At 33.1% G+C, this 25657-nt stretch overlaps 1 protein-coding gene across 1 annotated transcript in view; it reads left to right on the top strand.

Moving 5' to 3' along the window:
• The first annotated feature begins 4957 nt into the window (after nucleotides 1–4957).
• The window catches only part of LOC111683813 (reversion-inducing cysteine-rich protein with Kazal motifs), a 31450-nt gene continuing 10750 nt past the window's right edge, over nucleotides 4958–25657 (top strand). Inside the window, exon 1 of the mRNA XM_023445927.2 lies at nucleotides 4958–5011. The gene's annotated coding sequence lies outside the window, so the exon portion shown is untranslated. The remainder of the gene's footprint in view (nucleotides 5012–25657) is intronic.

Genomic DNA, 25657 nt, shown 5'->3' with positions numbered 1-25657 from the left:
TTTTTGCTTGCTTTTGAAAAACGTCTCCAACGTTACTCATATTTATAATTTTAACTCTTAAGTCTTATATGAAGAATGCCTTTTCCGATGTAGTTACAGAAAGTTTCTTTCCTTAGCTTATTGTTCTCTTTATCCCACATTTATAATCTTTAATTGGAATGTCCTATGAAAGTTTTTATCTGGAAAATAGCTCCTCCATATAAGGAGGATCATGTTCTTCATTACTTTTTGTTTCACAAATATTCTCTCAACTGCATATTTATATCTTCAATTGGGAATTCCTTCTCCGAAGCTGTACAAAGTTCTTATATGGAAAATGCCTTCTCTGAAGTAAGTTCTTCTTTGCTTGAACTTTGAGGACTTCAATTGCTTTCGAAAGACTTCTTCAACGTTACTTATATTTATGTCTTCCATCGAGAATTTTTTCTACAAAGTTGTAGAAAGTTCTTATATGTAGAATGCCTTCTCCGAAGGTAGGTTCTTCTTTGCTTACACTTTAATGACTTCAACCGCTTTCGAAGGACTTCTCGACTAAGACATCTTTTCCCAATTCAATTCAATAGTTCTTCCTTAGCAAGCGCGGTTCCAACTCAAGCGTTTGTTGGGAAATTTTTTACATATTTCATTTTTTTCTATTTGGAGATTTAGGGGGATGGGCTTAATTTCCCTTCCCCCCGTGGATCAGCTCTTATTCCCTGTAGTAACAACTAGTCACTGATTTGATTTTTATAACAGTTACACTTCCCTTTTCATATTTCTTCAAAAAATTCGTTTAATTGCACTTTTACGACTTCTATTGCCTACGAGAGACTTCTCCAATGTTACTAGGTTTTCTTTTTTCTATTCCGAAGATGTCGAAACTTCTTTCCTCGAGAGAAAACATATCACTGATTTCGAGAATGCCTTCTCCGAAGGTAAGTTCTTCTTTGCTTGCACATTAATAACTTCAGTTACTTTCAAAGGACTTCTCCAACGTTACTAAGATCTCTTTTTCTAATGGTAAATTTGCATTCCCTGGATATAAAAACTATTCATTAATTTGACTTCAATTGCTACGAGAGTATTGTTCAATGTTATTAGATCCTCTTTTCTTCCGAAGTTGTCCAAACTTCTTCCCATATAAACAAAACATATCAATGATTTCGAAAACGATGACGATGTTCTTCTACCGAAATCTATTTCTCCGAATGGATGTAATATTCGTCGGTCTTCTCAAAAGCCGAAATTTACTATTCAGTACACTGAAGAACCAATTTTGCAGAATCTATGCTGAACTTCTCTTCTTGATAAGATTAGTTGTTGTTTAGTTGACAATCATTATATCAAAATTTCCTTTTCTTATTATTACAAAGGTTTTCTTCGCCAATATGTCTGAGGACTCATTCCTCAGTTCCGAAGTTAGTGAATGTTCTTCTATGTAAAGATCACTAATCTTTGATCCCAAAATGATAAGGAAATTATTCCTGTACTGAAATCATTTTCATCAAATAGAAGCAATAAGCAAAGGACTTGTTTCAAATACTCTGGAGATTAGAAGCTACTCTTCGGTAGTTCAGGCAGTTAAAGAGTTGGCAAAACTTGTACCATAAGGACTCAGGACTCTTTGTAATAACTTCTGTATATTTTATCAGTATGACTCCCCTATCAAAATATCTTCACTTGGAATATCTGCTCCATAATTTCAAAGGACAGAGTTTATCTTAAGAAATAATCCGTAATCGTTATTGAGTTTATAGAGATTATATCAGTATGACTCTCCCATCCTCATTTTTCTCACAACATTCATCCGATTGGACATTACTATCTTCATTTTGAATCGCTTCTCAAAATGTCCTCTTTTCTAAGTTCCGAAGTTGTTGTAGGTTCTTCTTGTATCCTTGATTATAATTTTATTACATTGGAAACAGTACTTTTACTTCTTCTGTTGCCAGAATGTCCTCTTTTCTAAGTTTCGTAGTTGTTGTAGGCTCTTCTTGTATCCTTGATTATAATGTTATCAGGTTGGAAAATGTACTTTCTCTTCTTCTATAGATTTGATAATCTGTTGATTACCTTCCAAATAGAGGTCCGAAATTTGATCAACTTGCGCTTGCTTCTGCTGCCAAAAAGAGCTCAATCTATTCTCTGTAAAACTTAATAAACTTCCGAAAAAATACACAATTGTTACACAAATTATTTAACCATATCAAATCTTTGCCTTTACCATCCTTCCCTCTCTCTTTTTCTACATCACCACTCACAAGTTTCACCACACATTACTCTTGTGACACTTGTAACGCATAAAATGATATACAAAAGCAAAACATTTATTTGCATGCTGTATGTAAGTTTTGAAAGCATGTTCCTCAGAACGTAAGTTTGAGGAAGAACGACATCAAACCAACAAAAAATACATTTTTGAATTTATTACGCATATAACACTCTATAAAAGATATATATGCATGTAAAACAACAACAACAAGTTTCAGATTTGATGATGTTCGAAAAGTTTAAGGAATTAAATGAAAATACATACTACAAAAAAAATCAAATAATATAGAGGAAAACTTAAATAAAAATCCCACAATTACCCTACACAAGAAACATCATCCAAGATATTTGTCGATACATAAATTAATCATTTGAAATGCAGACAATAATCGTTACATGTGGAATGTTTGGGATAAAAGTCAGAGTAATGATAGCGTCAGATTTATGGAGATATTTTAGGATAAGCCAGACATTTAGAGAGTTATAGGTAATTTAGCTTAGTGAGTATTTTTATTGATATGGAAACTATAAACATTTGGAAGTTTTAATGTTATAAAGATAAGCTATATTATGCTAAAAATATCAATGATTTTCGATGAGTGCATCTAGACAGATTGTCTTCTAAATACGGTTTAAGATCATTGTGGATCGCATAAGAACAAACAGGTGTCTGAGAAAACGAATGTTGAAAGTTAGCAAAACAGATGTTAGTTTGGTTAGTTCTAGAACTGAAATAGAACAGAACTAGAACTGATCTAGAACTAAAGTAGAACTGAACTAGATCTGAAGTAGAACACAAATAGAACAAAACTTGAACAGAACTAGAACAGAATTAGAACTGAACTAGAACTGAACTAGAACTGAACTAGAACTGAACTAGAACTGAATTAGAACTGAACTAGAACTGAACTAGAACTGAACTAGAACTGAACTAGAACTGAACTAGAACTGAACTAGAACTGAACCAGAACTGAACTAGAACTGAACTAGAACTGAACTAGAACTGAACTAGAACTAAACTAGAACTGAACTAGAACTGAACTTGAACTGAACTAGAACTGAACTAGAACTGAACTAGAACTGAACTAGAACTGAACTAGAACTGAACTAGAACTGACCTAGAACTGAACTAGAACTGAACTAGAACTGAACTAGAACTGAACTAGAACTGAACTAGAACTGAACTAGAACTGAACTAGAACTAAACTAGAACTGAACTAGAACTGAACTTGAACTGAACTAGAACTGAACTAGAACTGAACTAGAACTGAACTAGAACTGAACTAGAACTGAACTAGAACTGAACTAGAACTGAACTAGAACTGAACTAGAACTGAACTAGAACTGAACTAAAACTGAACTAGAACTGAACTAGAACTGAACTAGAACTGAACTAGAACTGAACTAGAACTGAACTAGAACTGAACTAGAACTGAACTAGAACTGAACTAGAACTGAACTAGAACTGAACTAGAACTGAACTAGAACTGAACTAGAACTGAACTAGAACTGAACTAGAACTGAACTAGAACTGAACTAGAACTGAACTAGAACTGAACTAGAACTGAACTAGAACTGAACTAGAACTGAACTAGAACTGAACTAGAACTGAACTAGAACTGAACTAGAACTGAACTAGAACAACTAGAACAGAACTAGAACAGAACTAGAACAGAACTAGAACAGAACTAGAACAGAACTAGAACAGAACTAGAACAGAACTAGAATAGAACAGAACTAGAATAGAACAAAACTAGAACAGAACCAGAAGAAGAACTAGAAGAAGAACTAGAAGAAGAACTAGAAGAAGAACTAGAACAGAACTAGAACAGAACTAGAACAGAACTAGAACAGAACTAGAACAGAACTAGAACAGAACTAGAACAGAACTAGAACAGAACTAGAACAGAACTAGAACAGAACTAGAACAGAATTAGAACAGAACTAGAACAAAACTAGAGCAGGACTAAAACTGAACTAGAACTGAACTAGAACTAAACTAGAACTATACCAGAACTGAACTAGATCTGATCTAGAATTGAACTAGAACTTGATCTAAACTAGAACAGAATTAGACTTAAACTTGAACTGAATTAGAACTAAACTAAAACTGAATTAGAATTAAATTAGGAGTTAAGACTGAACTAGAATTGAACTAGAACTGAACTAAAACCGAATTTGAACTGAATTAAAACTGAACTAGAACTACAACTAAAGTAATGCCAAAGTGAAAATGAATAAAACTTGGTACATGCACAAACATGTCTTCCTCCATAGCAGTAGTTTCCCCATAAGAAAAATATGTAGAGACATTAATCTTTATTCACTGCAAACGCACATATTTAGTTCGTTATAAGTTCATTTTCAAATGGAAACATATGTTTGTATGAACAACTCCAAATGCATGACATAAACACATTTCCAACTGAGGAGGATCATTGCTCTTTGGTGGCAGGGCATTTTTTAGAACAAAAATATATTGCTTATCTTTAGGAAAAGAAGAAAAAACAACTGAGCTATAAGAAATATTTTAGTAGCAGAAAAAAGGGGTATATTGTGAAAGCTATAAGATTAATTATGTTAATGTATAATAAAAATTTTTAAAAAATAGTTTTGTGCAACTTAATTAAAGTTTATAAAAGACAGTTAATAAATTTGGTTTAATGGAATTTTAAAATATTTTAATATTTCTTTAATTACAGAATACGACTTTTATTGCTGTCGGAAAGTGTACGGTTCATGTAGGACCTCTTGTGATAATGTAAGTTTTATTTTTTTTAAGTTTTTATGTTAATATAAAAATTCAAATGTTTTTAAGCATTAAATTATATTAAAATATTTCTGTGTGTTTTTAAAACTGACATTAAAACTGATTAATGACAGCAAACAACTTGAAATTTGTTTGTAATGGTCTTTTGTGGATTGGAACTAAAAATAAAGTTATTTGAAACCAAATGTCTGGTCTCAAAATCGTACGCTAACCATTAGCGTTTAAGCCACGTAACGCCTTTTTAACACATGCAAAGCTGTAGCGAGATCAGTAAAAGACTTGTTGAAAGGAACACGTTGAAATGATACTGAACTAGTTTCTAACAAATTTTATAAGTTTTTCTTTGCATTTTTGTTAATTGAACATATTTAAAAATAAATGACTAGGCTTTTATCATTTGATGGGGTAACTAACACTTTACGATGACAACAACAAATACCAAAACATGAAAGGATATCATTTCACTTTGAATGTCTGGCTGCATGTTTTGTTGGCCATTTTTGACATTTTTTATTAATAATTTACTGACCCAGCTCTCTTGGAAACTTGTTGCTGAAATTGTTCATTGTAAAGAGTTGAAAAAAAACAATATGTCATTTTTAGTTTGACAGTTAATCAAGCAAACTTGTTGCTAGCATGTGTGTGGTTTTCATTTGTAATATTATGCAAATTTTTACAAAAAATATTAATAATGAATGAATTTTTAATGAAAAAAATGTAAACTAATTGAAGGTTAAAGCTAAAAATATTTTGCAAAACTTTTTCACAATATTTACAAAGTCTTAAAAGCCAAAGAATGGCGCACTTAACTTTGTGCTTAAAGTTAAGTAATGGCGTGAAGATATAGACAAGGAAAAGGTACTTTACTCCTTAAAGAGAAGAAATATTCAACGAACTCCTACTCCTTTCATATCAGAACTACCACAGTGTGTCTTTGTGAGTAAGAACAAAGTCTCGGCTTATTTGATAGATTCGTATTTCGGTCCACCCGTTACGTCTCTAGGTGCTGTTGCCGAATCAACATAGGTCATCCCATTTGCGTGGTTGTAAATGGAAGTGATGTTTTACGCCTCGGAAGTTAAGCAACGGGGCCGCAATGGTCAGAGATTAGATAGCTCGAGTACTTCAGCAAAGTCCTTGTACATGGACCGGCCCAATCCATGTGCAAAAATTGCCACCTGAGTTCTTCATTGAAGGATTCAGCGGCGATGTTAGATCGCAGGTTACGTCTCTAGGTGCTATTGCCGAATCAACAGAGGCCATCCCATTTGCGTGGTTGAAAATGGAAGTGATGTTTTACATCTCGGAAGTTAAGCAACGGGGCAGCAATGGTCAGAGATTAGATAGCTAGACCAGCCTGGGATAGGGCATAATGACAGGTACTCACGTAAAGTACTTTAACATTTATTCTATGCCCTAATCGTTACTCCAAAAAGCAAGATTAATATTCCACGATCTCATGTGGAAAATATAGCAGTTACTAAAAGTTCTAACAATGATCGAGAACTTTAGATGCTATTGGCCTTCTACTTATTGAACCAAACTAGAAGAACGTAAGGAGAAGTAACCAAAGTGTAGCACTAAACTTTGACATACAAAAAGTTCTAACAATGATCGAGAACTTAAGACGCTATCGGACTTCTACTTAGTTGAACAAACTAGAAGAACGAATGTAGAAAAAACCAAGAAAGATAAACTTTGGCATTAGAGTAATAATGTCGCAGATATACTGTCAAGTTGAGGAACTTCACTTCTAGAAGCGAATGAATATTCCACAACATCAACTGCGATCATTGTGCTACAAAAAGTTCTAACAATGATCGAGAACTTAAGACGCTGTCTTCTACTTATTTAAACAAACTAGAAGAACGAATGAATAAGAAACCAAGAAAGAGAAACTTTGGCATTAGAGTAATAATGTCGCAGATATATTGTCAAGTTGCAGAACCTCATTTCTTGAAGCGAATGAATATTACACATCAAGTGCGATCATTGCGCTATAAAAAGTTCTAACAATGATCGAGAACTTAAGACGCTATTGAACAAGCTAGAAGAACGAATGGAAAAGAAACCAAGAGATAGAGTTGCCCTGAACTTTTGCATTAGAGTAATAATGTCGCAAATATATTGTCACGGTGAAGAACTTCATTTCTTGAAGCGAATGAATATTCAACAACATCAACTGCGATCATTGTGCTAAAAATCCAAAAATAATTGAAAATTTAGGACGCTACCGTACTGCTGTTTAGAAAACATAGAGAAAATAATAGATAACGGTCTAATGAAAAGAGAACTCCTAAAGAAAACTCTTAAATTTTATTGATTAAAGTATTCTATCAAAGATCGAACATTAAAAAAAAGTAATTTTGTAATTACTACTACGGAAGTGATCTTGCTGTTCTTAGATCAGAGACTCAACGAATTCACATGCTATGTATGTTTGATCAACAAATTCTAACGAAAATATTTGACCAACCTAAAGGGATTAAATGAAGAAATCCTAAAGAAAACTCTAATTTTAATCAAGGCGTTTTTACAAAAATCGAATCGAAGAAAGCCAGACAGAATCCTATCGGCTTTTGCAGATAACCTTCAGAACTACTTGTCCTTGTTCTTAGATCATGACTTTAACGGAAGCTCTTCCAACCGCCAGAGTGATCGACAATTTAGACGGTTAGTACTTGTTCTTAATCTTATATGTATATCAGTAGAGGTGTGCTAAACAATCCAATCGACTCGTATATATGAATAATAATGTATTTCTCGATAAAAGTTCTGCCGATAGCATTGAGGTTGTCTCCTGCGATTTAAGACTTGTTGTTAGTGCAAAAATGTTCAACAATAAGGTGTGGGTGGCATCCATTTCTTCATTTATACAATAATTGCTGCAATAGAATGGGAACGATCTATGCAGTATACTGCGATCAAAGAAAACAAAGTTTGAATGACTTTATTAATGATTTTTCCGATGTTTCCTGTTTTGTCAACAATATATAACCCATGGCCCTAACAATAAACGTCCAAGAATTCTCGATTCGCGAGATACTAATGGTTGGTTAGTATATGATCAAGGATTTCGCTCTGTAATTCACAAATACCTAAGGAAGATTCCAATTCAACAACTGAGTGACATGTGCCCATAACAATTGGTTTTTCTCACCAGAACGATTGGAACTCAACGCGCAAGGATCGTCAACTCAGCAAAACCGACACTCAATCATCCTCGAGTAATCTCCGAATATCTTCTTTCCGATAGCATAACAAACAGTGGGTAGCGTCTGAATAAGAATACTGACGACTTCCACGACCAAGGAATGTCTACTGAGCAAAACCGACTTTACACTTGTCGCAGCAATAACAACAAAAACAATGAAGACAACAATTAGGAAAATTTGTTGAAAACGATCGACACTCAATAACCCTCGATTGATAAACGTTATCTATGGCAGAATAAACAGTAGGAGTAGGAGAGTAACGGTGCTGAGGACTTCGGTTTTTCGAACCGAAAAGATTCAGAGTTCAACATCCAAGGACGCAGCTATAACACCAACGACACTCAATCACCCTCGAGTGATGTTCGAATGTCGATAGCACGACAAACAGTTGGTAACATCAGAATAACGGTGCTGACGACTCCCACAACAATCGGTTTTTCGAACTGAAACGACTCAGAGTTCAACGACCAAGGATTGTCCATTCAGCACAATTTATTTATTAATGTCCGAATATCACTCGATATAAAAAAAGTAGGTAGCATCAGAATAACAATCAATCATAACAATCAATTTTTCGCACCGAAACAATTAGGATTTCAATGGCCAAGGATTGTCAACTCAGCAAAACTAAATTTACACGTATCGCAGCTACAACAACAATAACAATAAAGGTTGAACTACAATTATGAAAGATTGTTGAAAACAATCGACACTCAATCATCCTCCAGTCTCGTTTCCGATAGCACAACAAACAGAGGCTAGCATTCGAATAACGATGCTGAAGACTCCAACAACAATCGCTTTTTCGAACCGAAACGATTCAGAGTTCAACGACCAAGGATTGTCAACTCAGCAGAACCAATTTTACACCTATCGCAGCTACAACATCAATAACAATGAAGGCTGAACTACAATTATGAAAAATTGTTGATAACGATCGACACACAATCACTCTCGAGTGGTATCCAAATGTCTCGTTTTAGATAGCACAACAAACAGTGGGTAGCATTGGAATAACGATGCTGACGGCTCCAATAACAATTGGTTTTTAGCAACAGAACGATTCGGAGTTCAACGGTTTAACAACAAGAACAACGAAGGCGGAAGCTACATTTTTTAAAAAAGCTTCTTTTGTTGGAAACGATCGATAAGTAGGAGAATGGCTTTCAACAAGTGTTCCGAAAGAAAACTAGTTTTGGGCGATCGCGAGGAGTTTTCTATTATCATTAAATCACTTAAGTATCAACTTAGATCAAATGGACACTTCACATATCTTCCTTAAGATTGTATGACTACTGTGATAACTTTACGAAAGAAACCATGTAATATTTTGGATTATTGAATGTCTTAGAAGAGTGTATATAACAAGGCCTTTCGAGAAAACATATATCACGTAGAAATTTTATAAAAGCAATCCAATTCAATTAATTTCTTAATTCAATTAAAATTTTGAATACAACTAAAACAATTCATTGCAATTTTCCTTTTTTAATTCCAATGTATTTGCCCTCGTTTAAATTAAATTTTTTCCACATTTAAAAGAACTTTTATTATGCTCTTTCATTTAATTTTTTCTTCAATTATGTATTTGATTTTATAATGACCTCAATTTCATTGTTGAACACATGTGTTTATGCCTCTTTTGACAGTTGACACTTAATGGAGCGTCACGTTTTTAATGTTTTTTTCACAGCTTCGCTGTTGCAACATCTTTCAGTGTTTATTTTTTTTAATTCAGTACCAGAAGGTATTATTAAGGGGACATTTGTATTTTATTTATATAAAAAAAGAAAAACTCGAGGAAAATAACAGAAAAATTATTGTGTTTAATATAAATAACAGAAGCTGGTTTATACAACATAAATTATTATAATATTTAAAAACAAAAAAGATAAAAAAACCCAGATGAATGATATACAGAACTGTTGAAAACATGAATGGATTTTAATGAGGATGCTTTCAAAAGGAAATCGAAATAAAACAATCTGGCAGCTTTTTGTGCGAAATAGTTGTGAATAAACTTCAAAAGCTTAATGGAAAATACTCTTAAAACCACTTGTATGTGTATGTAAATGAAATTTGTTGTAAACACAAGAATAGATTTTCTTTATTAAAGGTTTAAAATATCGGTTATTTTATATACTGTCTCGGTTTTTGTCTTTATAGAAAGTGGAACAAATTTTAAAATGTTCAAAGAGCTTTCAAGTATTTACATATCTTAATCATAAGAAAAGTACGGACAAAAGACAGGTTTAAAGAAATCAACAGCAATAGACGACATAAAGAGCATATGTTGCATGCAATTTTGTGAAAAGTTTTGCTTTTAAAATAGCAGAGGATTTGTGAATGGATTATTTCAGCATTCTTGCTTCTTAACAATATAGAAAGGCACTAGAACAGAACAAGAATTAGAACAGAACTAGAACAGAACTAGAACAGAACTAGAACAGAACTAGATCAGAACTAGAACAGAACTAGAACAGAACTAGAACAGAACTAGAACAGAACTAGAATAGAACTAGAACAGAACTAGAACAGAACTAGAACAGAACTAGAACAGAACTAGAACAGAACTAGAACAGAACTAGAACAGAACTAGAACAGAACTAGAACAGAACTAAAACAGAACTAGAACAGAACTAGAACAGAACAGAACTAGAACAGAACTTGAACAGAACTTGAACAGAACTTGAACAGAACTAGAACAGAACTAGAACAGAACTAGAACAGAACTAGAACAGAACTAGAACAGAACTAGAACAGAACTAGAACAGAACAGAACAGAACTAGAACAGAACTAGAACAGAACTAGAACAGAACTAGAACAGAACTAGAACAGAACTAGAACAGAACTAGAACAGAACTAGAATAGAACTAGAACAGAACTAGAACAGAACTAGAACAGAACTAGAACAGAACTAGAACAGGACTAGAACAGAACTAGAACAGAACTAGAACAGAACTAGAACAGAACTACAACAGAACTACAACAGAACTAGAACAGAACTAGAACAGAACTAGAACAGAACTAGAACAGAACTTGAAAAGAACTAGAACAGAACTAGAACAGAACTAGAACAGAACTAGAACAGAACTAGAACAGAACTAGAACAGAACTTGAACAGAACTAGAACAGAACTTGAACATAACTAGAACAGAACTAGAACAGAACTAGAACAAAACTAGAACAAAACTAGAACAGAACTAGAACAGAACTAGAACAGAACTAGAACAGAACTAGAACAGAACTAGAACAGAACTAGAACAGAACTAGAACAGAACTAGAACAGAACTAGAACAGAACTAGAACAGAACTAGAACAGAACTAGAACAGAACTAGAACAGAACTAGAACTGAACTAGAACTGAACTAGAACTGAACTAGAACTGAACTATAACAGAACTAGAACTGAACTAGAACTGAACTAGAACTGAACTAGAACTGTACTAGAACTGAACTAGAACTGAACTAGAACTGAACTAGAACTGAACTAGAACTGAACTAGAACTGAACTAGAACTGAACTAGAACTGAACTAGAACTGAACTAGAACTGAACTAGAACTGAACTAGAACTGAACTAGAACTGAACTAGAACTGAACTAGAACTGAACTAGAACTGAACTAGAACTGCACTAGAACTAAACTAGAACTGAACTAGAACTGAACTAGAACTGAACTAGAGCTGAACTAGAACTGAACTAGAACAGAACTAGAATAAAACTAGAACAGAACAAAAACTGAACTAGAACAGAAATAGAACAGAAATAGATCAGAACTAGAACATTATTAGAACAGAACTAAAATAGAACTATTTATTGAATTCCTCAGCTGAGCCTAAACATTCGATCTAAGTTTGTATGATCAGTTGTATAGAGCATAACGCCACTAAGGTCTCTCCCATTTTCAAAGTGTAGTGACGTCACTTTCAAGGCAAATTTTTTATAAGAATCAAAATATTAAAAAATTGTTTTAATTCACCCTGTTGACATCATCAAAGACAAAGTTAAATTAAACAAATATATCGTTTAACTTCCTTCTAAGACGTAAATGATTTAATCTTCAAAAAAACAATTTCATAAATTGAAAAGCACCTAAGGCATAGTTTCTTGACCCCACCCCTTGTTTAACAAGGAACCCATAAAAAGACACCTAAAGATTTATGTTCAAATTAAATCAAAAGCTCTACCTGTTGCGCGCATGCGCATAGATATACTATTGCGTAAAACTGAATTCCTGTTGTTAAGCATTAAGGCCGTAAGTGAGTGTCAGTCAGTCGGTACAGAGAGTTACAAAACACGCACACGCATTTTGCATACAAACTCGAATTTGTATAAATACCTGCGATGTCAATGTCAGTTTAACTAAATGCAAACAGATGAACTAGAACTGAACTAGAACTGAACTAGAACTGAACTAGAACTGAACTAGAACTGCACTAGAACTAAACTAGAACTGAACTAGAACTGAACTAGAACTGAACTAGAGCTGAACTAGAACTGAACTAGAACAGAACTAGAATAAAACTAGAACAGAACAAAAACTGAACTAGAACAGAAATAGAACAGAAATAGATCAGAACTAGAACATTATTAGAACAGAACTAAAATAGAACTATTTATTGAATTCCTCAGCTGAGCCTAAACATTCGATCTAAGTTTGTATGATCAGTTGTATAGAGCATAACGCCACTAAGGTCTCTCCCATTTTCAAAGTGTAGTGACGTCACTTTCAAGGCAAATTTTTTATAAGAATCAAAATATTAAAAAATTGTTTTAATTCACCCTGTTGACATCATCAAAGACAAAGTTAAATTAAACAAATATATCGTTTAACTTCCTTCTAAGACGTAAATGATTTAATCTTCAAAAAAACAATTTCATAAATTGAAAAGCACCTAAGGCATAGTTTCTTGACCCCACCCCTTGTTTAACAAGGAACCCATAAAAAGACACCTAAAGATTTATGTTCAAATTAAATCAAAAGCTCTACCTGTTGCGCGCATGCGCATAGATATACTATTGCGTAAAACTGAATTCCTGTTGTTAAGCATTAAGGCCGTAAGTGAGTGTCAGTCAGTCGGTACAGAGAGTTACAAAACACGCACACGCATTTTGCATACAAACTCGAATTTGTATAAATACCTGCGATGTCAATGTCAGTTTAACTAAATGCAAACAGAATGCAACTAAACAACCAACGACGAACGACAACAATAACTAATTTCTGCATGAATATTAAAAAGGCAACCAACAGCAACAACAAGCTAAGCAAAATCCACCAACAACTCCTTTAACAAAAATAATAATTTAGAATAACAGAAAACCAGCAAAGCAGGAGAACAACAAGTTTCCTTTTGTTGCTGCACAGAAATCATTGTATTCTTTAAATACTTCTAGTTGCTTGCTGTTGCAGTCGTCGTTATATTATTGCTGTGTGGCAAATTTTTAATAAAAATAAACATTTTATCAAGTTAATTGCTTTTGAAGTCGTACAATCTTAAGGCAACATCAACATTTTCAAAGCAAAGAAATATAAATAAATAAAAGGAATATGTATGTACAAGGATTTCAATTTCCTTTTGAAATTGTTTATTTTCTTAGAAGAAGGAGCAACAGCACCAAGAGCAGAAAAATAACTTGGATACACGAATGGCTTATTTGCAATAGGAAAAAATATTCTGCAATACTTGCAACACATGTAGGAAAATGCTTATTGTGCATACAACAATATTTATTGCTTAGTACAAGTGTTTGACGCAAAAGCAAAAACAAACGACATGGATTAATTATTTTTTAATTTGGTATAAATTTATAAACTATTTATTATAAATTGAGCAAATTAGAATAGAACTACAGCATATCTAAAACAGAACTAGAACAAAACAGAACAGAAGTAGAACTGGAACATAACTAGAACAGAACTAGAAAAGAACTAGAACAGAACTAGAATAGAACTAGAACAGTACTAGAACAGAACTAGAACAGTACTAGAACACAACTAGAACAGAACTAGAACAGAACTAGAACAGAACTAGAACAGAACTAGAACAGAACTAGAACAGAACTAGAACAGAACTAGAACAGAACTAGAACAGAACTAGAACTAGAACAGAACTAGAACTAGAACAGAACTAGAACAGAACTAGAACAGAACTAGAACAGAACTAGAACAGAACTAGAACAGAACTAGTACAAAACTAAAACAGAACTAGAACAGAACAAGAACAAAACCAGAAAAGAACTAGAACAGAACTAAAACAGAACTAGAACAAAACAAAACTAGAACAGAACCAGAACAGAACTAGAACAGAACTAGAGCAGAACTGGAACGGAACTAGAACAGAACTAGAACAAAACAAAACTAGAACAGAACTAGAACAAAACAAAAGAACAGAACGGAACTAGAGTAGAACTGGAATGGAACTAGAACAGAACTAGATAAGAACTTGAAGGAGTTTTTGAAAAGAAAGCTAGAACTATAACTAAGAGTTAAATTTGTCCATTCAAATCTTAAAACTCTACCTATAAATTTATTTCTGCAAGAATTTTGCTTAACTATTTGTTATTTGTTTCATATTGTCGTTAACGATTTGCCCATATTCTGAGTGGTATGTCTTTAGGCCAAATGTTTTATAGTTATTTGTTTTGAAATGTAGAAAATCATGTTTAAACATTTTTTTTGCTATTCTGTCTTAACCTATAAATGTCAGTTTACTAGCTTACCGTTACAACGATAAAAACTATTTTTATGTTTCTGTTAAATAAAACAAAAATATTTATGAGCGGACACAATTACCAGAGTACATATTTATATACATGGGTGCGATTTAAATCGTAAATAAATGAAATATGGTTAAAAACGATATAAAAGAATTAGTGTACAAAGTGCACTTGAATATAATAAAAATTTAAATTTTTAGATTGTTTGCAGCTGTATCTTACACTAAGCAGGATGTGTTGCCTGCAAGTCTCTACATAAAAGTTATTTCCTCTTGTTCAATTAAATGATATTCGATCTTTTTGATACTTAGTGAGTTCAATAAATGATTTCACACCTTGTGATTGATAAAAATAAAAAACGGGGCATGTATGAATTCACACTTAAAAAATACTTTAGAAAGTGAGTAATGATAAGAAATCTGCACATCTTTTTGAAATTAAACATTTTTTTATAAAACGCCTACACGTTTTATAGGAAACACTAACACCCTGCTTTAATACATACTCAATTTACACACAGACAGACACTTGTTTTAAACAACTACATTGTGTTTTTTATTGAGGTTATTTTTATCTTACCAAAATGATCTTTCAATAATAACAACAAGACGAGAAAAAACAATGACAATTAAAATACAGGATCATGTTACACACAGTGAGAGAGAAACGCTCACTTTCAGACAGGAAGATACAAACATAGCAGGGATGCAAGCAATGGGAAAGAGAGTACTTTTTTAAGTACTAAAACTGCAGGACATCGAATTTATAACTAAACTAGAACAGAACTACAACAGAACTAGAACAGAACTAGAACAGAACTAGAACAGAATTAGAACAGAACTAGAACAGAACTAGAACAGATCTAGAACAGAACTAGAACAGAACTAGAACAGAACTAGAACAGAACTAGAACAGAACTAGAACAGAACTAGAACAGAACTAGAACAGAACTAGAACAGAACTAGAACAGAACTAGAACAGAACTAGAACAGAACTAGAACAGAACTAGAACAGAAATAGAACAGAACTAAAACATAACTAGAACAGAACTAGTACAAAACTAGTACAAAACTAAAACAGAACTAGAACAGAACTAAAACAGAACTAAAACAGAACTAGAACAGAACTAGAACAGGACTAGAATAGAACTAGAACAGAACTAAAACAGAACTAGAACAGAACTAGAACAGAACTAGAACAGAACTAGAACAGAACTAGAACAGAACTAGAACAGAACTAGAACAGAACTAGAACAGAACTAGAACAGAACTAGAACAGAACTAGAACAGAACTAGAACAGAACTAGAACAGAACTAGAACAGAACTAGAACAGAACTAGAACAGAACTAGAACAGAACTGAACTTGATCAAAACTAGAACAGAACTAAAACACAACTAGAACAGAACTAAAACACAACTAGAACAGAACTAGAACTTAACTACATCTAGAACAGAACTAGAACACAACTAGAAGACCATTATAAATTAACGTCCTTTTCTTTTTTGTTCATTTTCTTTGAGAATCTTAAAAAAAGTACCTAATTTCCACTTCTTTAGTACTTTTTTATCTCTATGTCCCAGCAATGATCTCAACAATTGAAAAACAATAAAAATTGTATTTCTTTTTCTTTATTTTTCTTTTTTATTTCTCAAAAGTAAACCTGCTGTGTCTTATTGAAAATACACGTAAAAATAAACAATAAATAAAAATAAATCCTTTATAATTTTGGAGAAAAAAAAAACATGAAAATAAGATATGTAGTTGTTTTATTTAAGTTCGTTTTTTATTAAATGTTTTATTGTAACATGTTAAAGATCAGCAATCAAGATACCTGATCGCTATAATATGGTAAAACGTGTGTAGTTTTTGCAGTTTTGCAAAGAAACTATAGTTGAGGAATATCAAATTAATGCAAGGCAAAATATAAGTGAAACATTAAGGTAAGATTCATAGTTTCAAATGGAAGCATAGGACCAAGATGAGGGTAATCAATGCATTTCTTTCTAGTATAAACCGACACAGGTGTGATCTTGGTGTCTAAAATATTGAACTCATTAATACCACCTATTAGGTTTCCTAGCTATTATAAAATAAGATGTCAGTATCTCACCGATTGCAACTTATAACTATCTTGAATCCATTCTATATGTAACACTAGGATCTACTTTTGGCCGAGAGCGAGAACATTTAGAATCCATACAAACTGCAACCGATTTCGACAACATCAGACGTAGACCACAGATCTAAATACGACTCTTATGCTTTAGTATCTCAGAGAAACTCGCGAACAATCTTCATTTATCGCGATCGGTAAAGCTTTGGTAGTTTCAGTGTCCTTCTTTCAGCTTAAACACTTTAAATTTGAACTACATGACTCCACAGAATAGTGACTTCTGGAACTAAAAGATTTGATATCACAAGAACACAATGCTTAATTAGTCAGAGGTGTTTAGGTCATCACTACTCCCACTTATATGTTGGTGGTTGTACAGTATTCCCGTGCTTGTGTTAATGTACCTTTTGCGAGATAAATTTCAGGGTTTAATGTGCAGGATGAAAGGAATTCTTAACTTGTTATGGAAATCGTATTTTCCTGTTGTCGAGATAAGATCCTAACAGTGTTTTTCAGTTTGCTGTCGAAACAGGTTTTAGATATGGTCATAATTCTGAATGCGTCAGAGGAGTGTTGGTCCGCACTCTTCCCATTTATCCATACGAATGTGTTGATGGTTGTACAGTATTCCAGTGTTTGTGTTTTCGTAAAATTACTCTTGTGGTCGGTTAAATTTCGGTGTTCAATGTGTTCAACCCCGACCTGCCGGACAGCACTTCATTAACCGGCATTAGGCTGTTATTCGACAAGTACACATGTAAAACTACGCAAGGCTTGTCATCTTATAGCTATAGATACGGCTTGGAGATAGTCGGACATTCTACAACGGAATTGTCGGAGATTGGATAACTAGAGTACTTGAGCAATGTGCTTGGACATGCGTGTTCTTTGCAAGTATCAAGAGAGCTTGGCGAGTCGTCCCCAAATTACTCTGTGATTGTAAATGAACACATAATGTTGAGTTTACTTCAGTAGCAACTCATGTAAATAGCTATAGGAGTTGTATCATGTTCAGGTTTTATGTATGATATGACAATTGTCAAACTGAAATGATCAGCGATCGGTTACGCTTTGAAAATTTCCGCAAGTATTCTTTAAAACTCTACAAGACTTATTTTGTTAAGGTTTTCGTTTGGACAGCTAGAGTACTTGAGCAATGTGCTTTTACATGTATGTTCTTTGTAAGTATCAAGAGGGCTTGACGTCCTTAACTCACCCTGTTACTGCAAATAGACTGAGTATTGAGTTCTTTTCGACAGGTACACTAGAGGACTTGTATCAAGTTCAGGTTCTATATATGATCTGACGATTGTCAAACTGTTATGATGAGCTTTTATGCTTTAGTATCTTTGAGTAACACGCTCGTACTCTTGTTAAGCTCTGCAGGACTTATTAAGGCTATAGATTGTTGGACATTCTTTGAGAGTCTAAAGAAAGGGCGGTGGCGAGTCAACTCTAACTCACCGACAGCTAGAGTACTTGAACAATGTACTTGTGTTCTTTGCAAGTATCAAGAGGGCCTGAGAGTCGTCCCTAACTCACCCTGTTACTATAAATAAACACAGATTTTTGAATTCGCTTTGACAGCTTCTCTTTGGAAGTTTAAAGAAGGTTGTGACGAGTCGTCCCTAACTCACCTTGTTATTGTAAATGAACACTAAGTGTTGTGTTCACTTCGACAGTCACTCATGTAAATCTCTACAGGATTTGTATCATGTTAAGGTTTTATATTGTGCAGACGATTGTCAAACTGCCAAGGCAAGAGATAAATTAGATCGAGTACAGATTTTTTGAGAGTCTCAAGAAGGCAGTGGCGAGTAGTCTCTATCTAAGCCTGTGATTGAAAAAGTACAGTTAGAGTTGAGATCAATTTCTCTATAAACTGTGCTCTTAGTTATTGACCTCGATAGCCTCAGAAAGATCCCTTCAGAAAAAGCTTTGATTTCACAGATTTAACAGTATATATATATCTACATATCATAGTCGAAAAGTTAAAACTAGAAGCTGTGTTTCTATAACGTTTATCCTTTAGAATTTCACAATCATTTCAGTGATTTTATTACACAAACCGCCCCATTTTCTAAAAAACAAGTTTTGACATTTTACAACACACATACACACACACAATCAAAGACACAAAGTAACTTTCAACTAAATTGCATTTAAGCAATGCCAAATTAAATATTCTTATCTAAATCATTCCAGTTTCCACATCAGTTGTTTGTTATACTTAATGAACTTAAAATGTCTTTATTAATTACAGCTAAACAAACATAAACCTACAAGTTGGAAGGCAAACAAGTTTCATTTAACATTTCAAAGTAGAAATGTTTATAAGAAAAATAAAAACTAAAACTTTTTTTAAGTGAATTTTTTATGATTTTATTTAAATTTGTTGGCAAAAAATAAAAACAACACAACATTTAAGCACTTAATGGATGACAATAAACATAGTAAAAATATTAGGTGGATATTAAAGAGATAACAAAGATTACATGTAAATCAGTTAAAGAAAATTAATACTTTTAGTCGAAAAGAAAAACCTGTATAGAAATTAAATTGGCAACTATTTCATATATTTAATCTCTTGACAGTTTGTAAAACGAAGAAAAATAGAAGGAAATCGGAATCACAAGGCATTAACACTAACCGATCGACTGACTCTCAGTGTGAGTGTGAGTGTGTATTTGTAAGTAAGTGCTGGCTGGCATCAATGTGTGGGAAATTAAGGTGGTATCACAATTTTTTTTTCGCAATTTCTTACCATTTAGCCTTAAGTTATGAAAACTCAACAGGAAAACGCCTATTTCTCTTCTAAAAAAATCTTACGCAGTTACAACTCCCCAAAAGTTTGTAGAGAAAATGTTGAAAATTAAAAATCTATGGAAATTTATGTGACAAAAAATTGCATAAATGTAAATTATGTTATGTTTAATACAGAAAAAAAAACATTGTTTAATCTAGAAGGCGTTTAAAGACATAATTGCTTTTTATGAGATTTTTATCAAAGTTATGGCAAAATTCAACATCTTAAAAACTTGATCATGTAGATGTGTTAGAGAGATAACATGGTGGGCTATACTATTAAAACTAGAAGACAGTGTCAAAGAAAAATGTTACTTGATCAGCAAACAGTGAAAAATAAACCTTTTTGAGGAAAAAATAAGAGCTATTTGTCGATATCGGTTCAAAACACCCAGAAAATATACAGTTTACCACTACAATCGAGTTTCCATTGGTACATAGATATTTCCTCCTTCATCTATTTCCTATATAAGACGAATTACTCCTTGGCTATAAGCAAGCTTATTGTGCGTTCCTTTAAAAGAAAAACTTCATTCGATTTTCGGAAACTTAGTTTTCTAGAAGTAGTTCTTTAAGTTATGTTATATTCTACATAAAATCCAATGAAATTCGGCTATTATTGGGCTTATTGTGCTCTATTTTATTTGGAAATTGTCGTCGATTTTCGGAAAATCAGTTTCCCAAACGTAGTTCTTTAGATTTTTCAACTCAATGTCCCTGAGAGAATAAAATTGCTCTCATATGTATACAATTTCGATGAAAGCCAGGAATAGGAAATACTTTTTCCTTCCACAGTTGGATTATCTTTGTTTATTAGTGGGAAGCTCAATTTCCCAAACGTAGTTCTTCAGATCTACGTCTACTCAGTGTCAATGACATTGATCTCATATAAATCTAAGTACGATGAAAGCCAGGAATAGCAAAGACTACAGTCTCCGCAAACTTATAAGTCTTATAAGTTGGACTTATAAGACTTATAAGAAAAATGTTGTCGATTTTCGGAAACTTATTTCAAAACGTAGTTTTTTAGATTTCAGATTTCATTCAGTGTCCCTGTTCCTCTATCCCTCTTTGCATGTTTTGTTTATTTAGTAGTGTATGTTAGGTTACTTTCTCCTTTATATGAAAAAAATGTCGTCGATTCTCGGAAACTTAGTTTCGCAAACGTAATTCTGCTGATTCGTCTACTCAGTGCTTCCGAGAGATGTAATATCAGGAATGACATTTCTCTCATATAAATCTAATTACCATGAAAGCCAGGAATAGCAAAGACTACCCTCTCCACAAGCTCCACAGTCGATATCACTTTGTTTATTAGTGTATGTTAGGTTACTCTACTATTATTGGACTTATTGTGAGTTTCATTATAAGAAAAATGTTGTCGATTCAATCAGTGCTAGTGAGGAATGTTATTTCCGGAATTATGAAACTTCTAAGATTTAACTTCGATGAATGTCTGAAAGTGGCAAAGAAAGTGTTTCAGAGCTTCCCTGTCCACTCCACATGCTTTACATTCGCCAGAATCCGCACGTCCAATCTTGTTTAGATGTGCTCGTAATCCTGCGTATCCGGTCAGAACACATACCATCACGCTAACCTTAGACTTGCTGTTTTTAGGAGATAACTCGTGCGGGAAATTCTATGTACTCCACTCGTTAGGGTAAACCCATGGGATCTTTATGGTTGTGCCAAATGTTTCATAAAACCATGTGATCATAGCGGATTCGCTGTCCAATGTTTTACATCCAATTCTCATTGAGTCGTGCGTTTTCACATTCGTTAGTTCTTCGCAAATTACGGTCTTATATCCTCCTAATCTATTGGTGCCAATCCCGTTTAGACAATCAGGATACTAGTGTTAGGATATGGTAGAATCTTTGTCTGATATTTTAGAGCTATCAATGTATCAATCGAATCCATACGTATTTTAGTTATTGCGATCCTCATACTCTACGCCCAACGATGTTACAATCGTCAGATAAACTTCACCGAGTTCCCTTTAACTGGTTTCAAAAAGTTTGTCCCAAGTATGGTCCGGCAATATTGACTTTAGCGTTTTGAAATATATTGAAAATACTTTTAAATTTAACCTCGATTTATTTAATGTTTTCATATTTATATTGCGAATATTTTATGGACATTACATTTTAAACAAATTTTATGCAATACCAAATGTTATAATAATTTATTTAACTAGATTTCTAATATTTTTGCAAAAAAAAAAAGTAGACAAATCATAAAATATAAGTCACAAAATTTTATGACCATTACAAACTTATTTTTAATCTTAATGGACATTAAAACGTTTTAACAGCAAAATCTTATTAATCTACAGACACAGTAGTAGCAGTTGTTTGTCTGTAGTGTTGAGAGGAAATTTAATCTGAAAACTAAAGTTAAACTTACAGCAGAGCAGGGAATCTTAAATGGTTAAGAGTTTGAAACTAAAGAATAGTTTCAATTATTAAGACGTCTATTCTTTCAAACAAAAAATTAGTCACTGTATGACTCAAGGAGGTAAATAGCCTAGAATTTTAATTACTTTTATAAGATTACAAAATTTTAAATCTTTATCTCTATAACAAACATTTTTTAGTGGTTTGGTTATTTTTTTCTACATATTCTTTGCCAGCTGTTATTTAATATGATTTTATAAAGTGTTTAATCATTAATCGTGTATGCAGATTTAAATAGTAGCAATTTTAAAAATGTCTTAACATGTTAAACGGCGCCTGTAGTACAAAACTATATAAATGAAAAAAAAAAAAATATCGAAAATATTTAATGCTTAACACAAGCAACATGTACTGGGTATGGGAGTAACTCACTATGAAAATAACCCAGCAAACAGTGGAGCTTAAATAGGACAATGTTGACAGATAGTTTAATGAAAGACTAATAGTATATTGAGAGTCTGAATATCAAAATGCTTTATGTGAAAGCCTGCCGTGTAGGCCGTATTTCATGATGGTCATTTTCATTCACTGTCTGAGCTTTCGTGACAACTTTAAAACCTACCCATTGTCATGCAGGTGGCAAATTGGAACATTCTTGGACAAGGAAGGAAAATTCAATGGTATCACTTGTATAAGATAACCCTGAACACTTCTTATTTATCCGACACACTTATAAGACAGAGTCACTCTAGGTATACGAAATACATTCATTCTGTATAACAACAACCAATTGACAAGTTAGGACATAGTCATGCGGGTAACTTGCCGCCTGTAGTAACATTTGTCATAACCAGTTTATAGTTCCAGCATAGCCTGGAGGTACTGATAGCACCTTTGGATTGCAAGCAAACCAAAATAAGATGTTTCTTTAAGGTAACATGCCCCGGGGGTCTTTACAGGATATGAAAATTCAATGGTATCACTTGTATAAGATAACCCTGGACACTTCTTATTCATCCGACACACTTATAAGAGAGATTCACTCTATTCATACGAACTACATTCATTCTGTATAACCTCAACCAATTGACCAGTTAGGACATAGTCCTGCGGGTAACTGGCTACCTGTAGTACCATTTTTCATAACCAGTATATAGTCCCAGCAGAGCCAGAAGGTACTGATAGCACCTATTTTCTTCGGAATTACAATCGAACCAAAATAGGATCTTTCCAGGATAAAAATATACTATAGACAATTGTCTTTCTAGAGTATTTACTAAAATCTGTTTAGAATATTTACTATATTCTGTTTGGAGTATAGATTTTTGCCTTTCTGGAGTATTTTCTGGAGTCTATATGTATGTATGGAGTATAAACTAAAGCCTTCTGGAGTAAAGTTTTTGTCTGTCTGGAGTATAGACTATAGTCTGCCTAGAGTATAGACTATAGTCCGTTCAGTATATAGACTATTTACCTTTCTGTGTACAGACTATAGTTTGTCCGGAGTAGAGACAATAGTCTGTCTGGAGTAGAGACTAATTGTGTCTGTAGTATGGACTATAGTCGGTCTGAAGTATAGACTATAGTCTGTCTGGAGTATAGACTAAAGTCTGTCTAAAGTATAGACCATAATTTGCCTATAGTAAAGACTATAACCTATCCAGAGTATAGATTATAGTCTATTCAGAGTACAGACTATAGTCAGTTTAGAGTATAGACTATAATCAGTCTTAAGTAAAGACTATAGTCTGTCTAGAACATATACTAAAATCCATCCTAAGTAGAGACTATAGTCTGCCTGGAGTATACACTATAGTCTGTCTGAGTATAGACTGTAGTCTATCCAGAGTATACACTATAGTATATCCATTGTATAGTCTATAGTTTGTCTAGAGTATAGACTATAGTCCGTTCAGAGCATGACTATAATCCGTCCCGAGTAGAGACTATAGTCTCTCCAGAATAGGGACAATAGTCTGTCTGGAATAGAGACTATAGTCTGTCTGGAGTTAAGACTATAGTCTGTCTATAGCATAGACTATAGTCCGTTCAGAATATAGACTATAATCCTGTCTGTCTGGAATAGAGACTAATTCTGTCTAGAGTATGGACTATAGACCGTCTGTAGTACAGACTATAGTCTGTCTGCAGTATATACTACCTAGAGTATAGTATATACTCTGTCTAGATTATAGACTATAGTCCGTTCAGAGTATAGACTTTAATCCGTCCTGAGTAGAGACTATATTCTATGTAGAGTTGAGGCAATAGTCTGTCTGGAGTAGAAAATATAGCCTGTCTAGTGTAAAGACTATAGTCCGTTCGGAGTATAGACTATAATCCGTCCCAAGTAGAGACTAATTCAGTCTGAAATATAGACTATCCAGAGAATAAACCGTCTAGAGTATAGATAGTCTACATTCTTTCTGTGGTCTATTTGGAGAATATTGATAATAATATGTCTATAGTATCAAGAGTGTCCAAATGATTAATTATAGCCTGTACACTATAAACTATTTAGGGTCTAGACTATAATCTCTTTAAAGTATAGATATAGATAGTCTGTCATTAAGTACAGGCTTTCCAGAAGTGATCGATAATAAACGTTTGCTGGGAAGTTTTCATTCTTTAAGCTACCACAACAACAAACCACTGTAAACACATTAATGATTTAAACACAAAGATTCTTTCAACCCAATATTTGTTTAGTGGCAAAGACTGGTGCGCTTGCGCATATAATAAATGTGACGTTGTCTTCTACTTCATCAAGCAATCGCAGTAGTTTAAAGTTTAAAACACATGGAGGTGATTTTTAGGCTTGATAATATTTATGCTAATTGAGTAATTTATTTATGAACATAGTAGTACATACAACAAATATATATTCATAACTTTTTATTATGGAGAGTTAATAACTACCACACAAAGGTGGTCAATAGAAAACGTTGTTTGTTAGCATTTATAGAGGAGTCAAAAACTTCCGTTTAACGGTGAAAATAAAAAACAAAGTGTCAAAATAGTTTTTTTTTCTCTTTTTTTGTTTTCTTTAAACATTATGATAGAAATATTAATTATTATTTGTTTACTATTACTCAAAAAAATTGTGGTTAATCCATACATCATATTTTAATTCTATGAATTTCAGTTTTTTCATAAAATCATAAAAATATATCTATTAGGTAAAAATCAATAGCAAGACAATAACAAAATTGAAATATAAAATAATATTCCTTAAAAAAATTCAATATATTTCTTGTGGCTTAATTAAAAATTCTTAACACATCGACTATAAAGAAAAGTATAAAATAAATATAAACACAACACAACAGGAGTTAGTAATAAACAAACTAAAAAATTCTTAGAATACACTTTTACACAAACAACAAC

Source organism: Lucilia cuprina, chromosome 5 (assembly GCF_022045245.1).
Source record: "Lucilia cuprina isolate Lc7/37 chromosome 5, ASM2204524v1, whole genome shotgun sequence".
Classification (NCBI taxonomy): domain Eukaryota; kingdom Metazoa; phylum Arthropoda; class Insecta; order Diptera; family Calliphoridae; genus Lucilia; species Lucilia cuprina.
The sequence above is the reverse complement of the archived record's forward strand: the minus strand, read 5'-3'. Positions and strand labels throughout refer to the sequence as shown.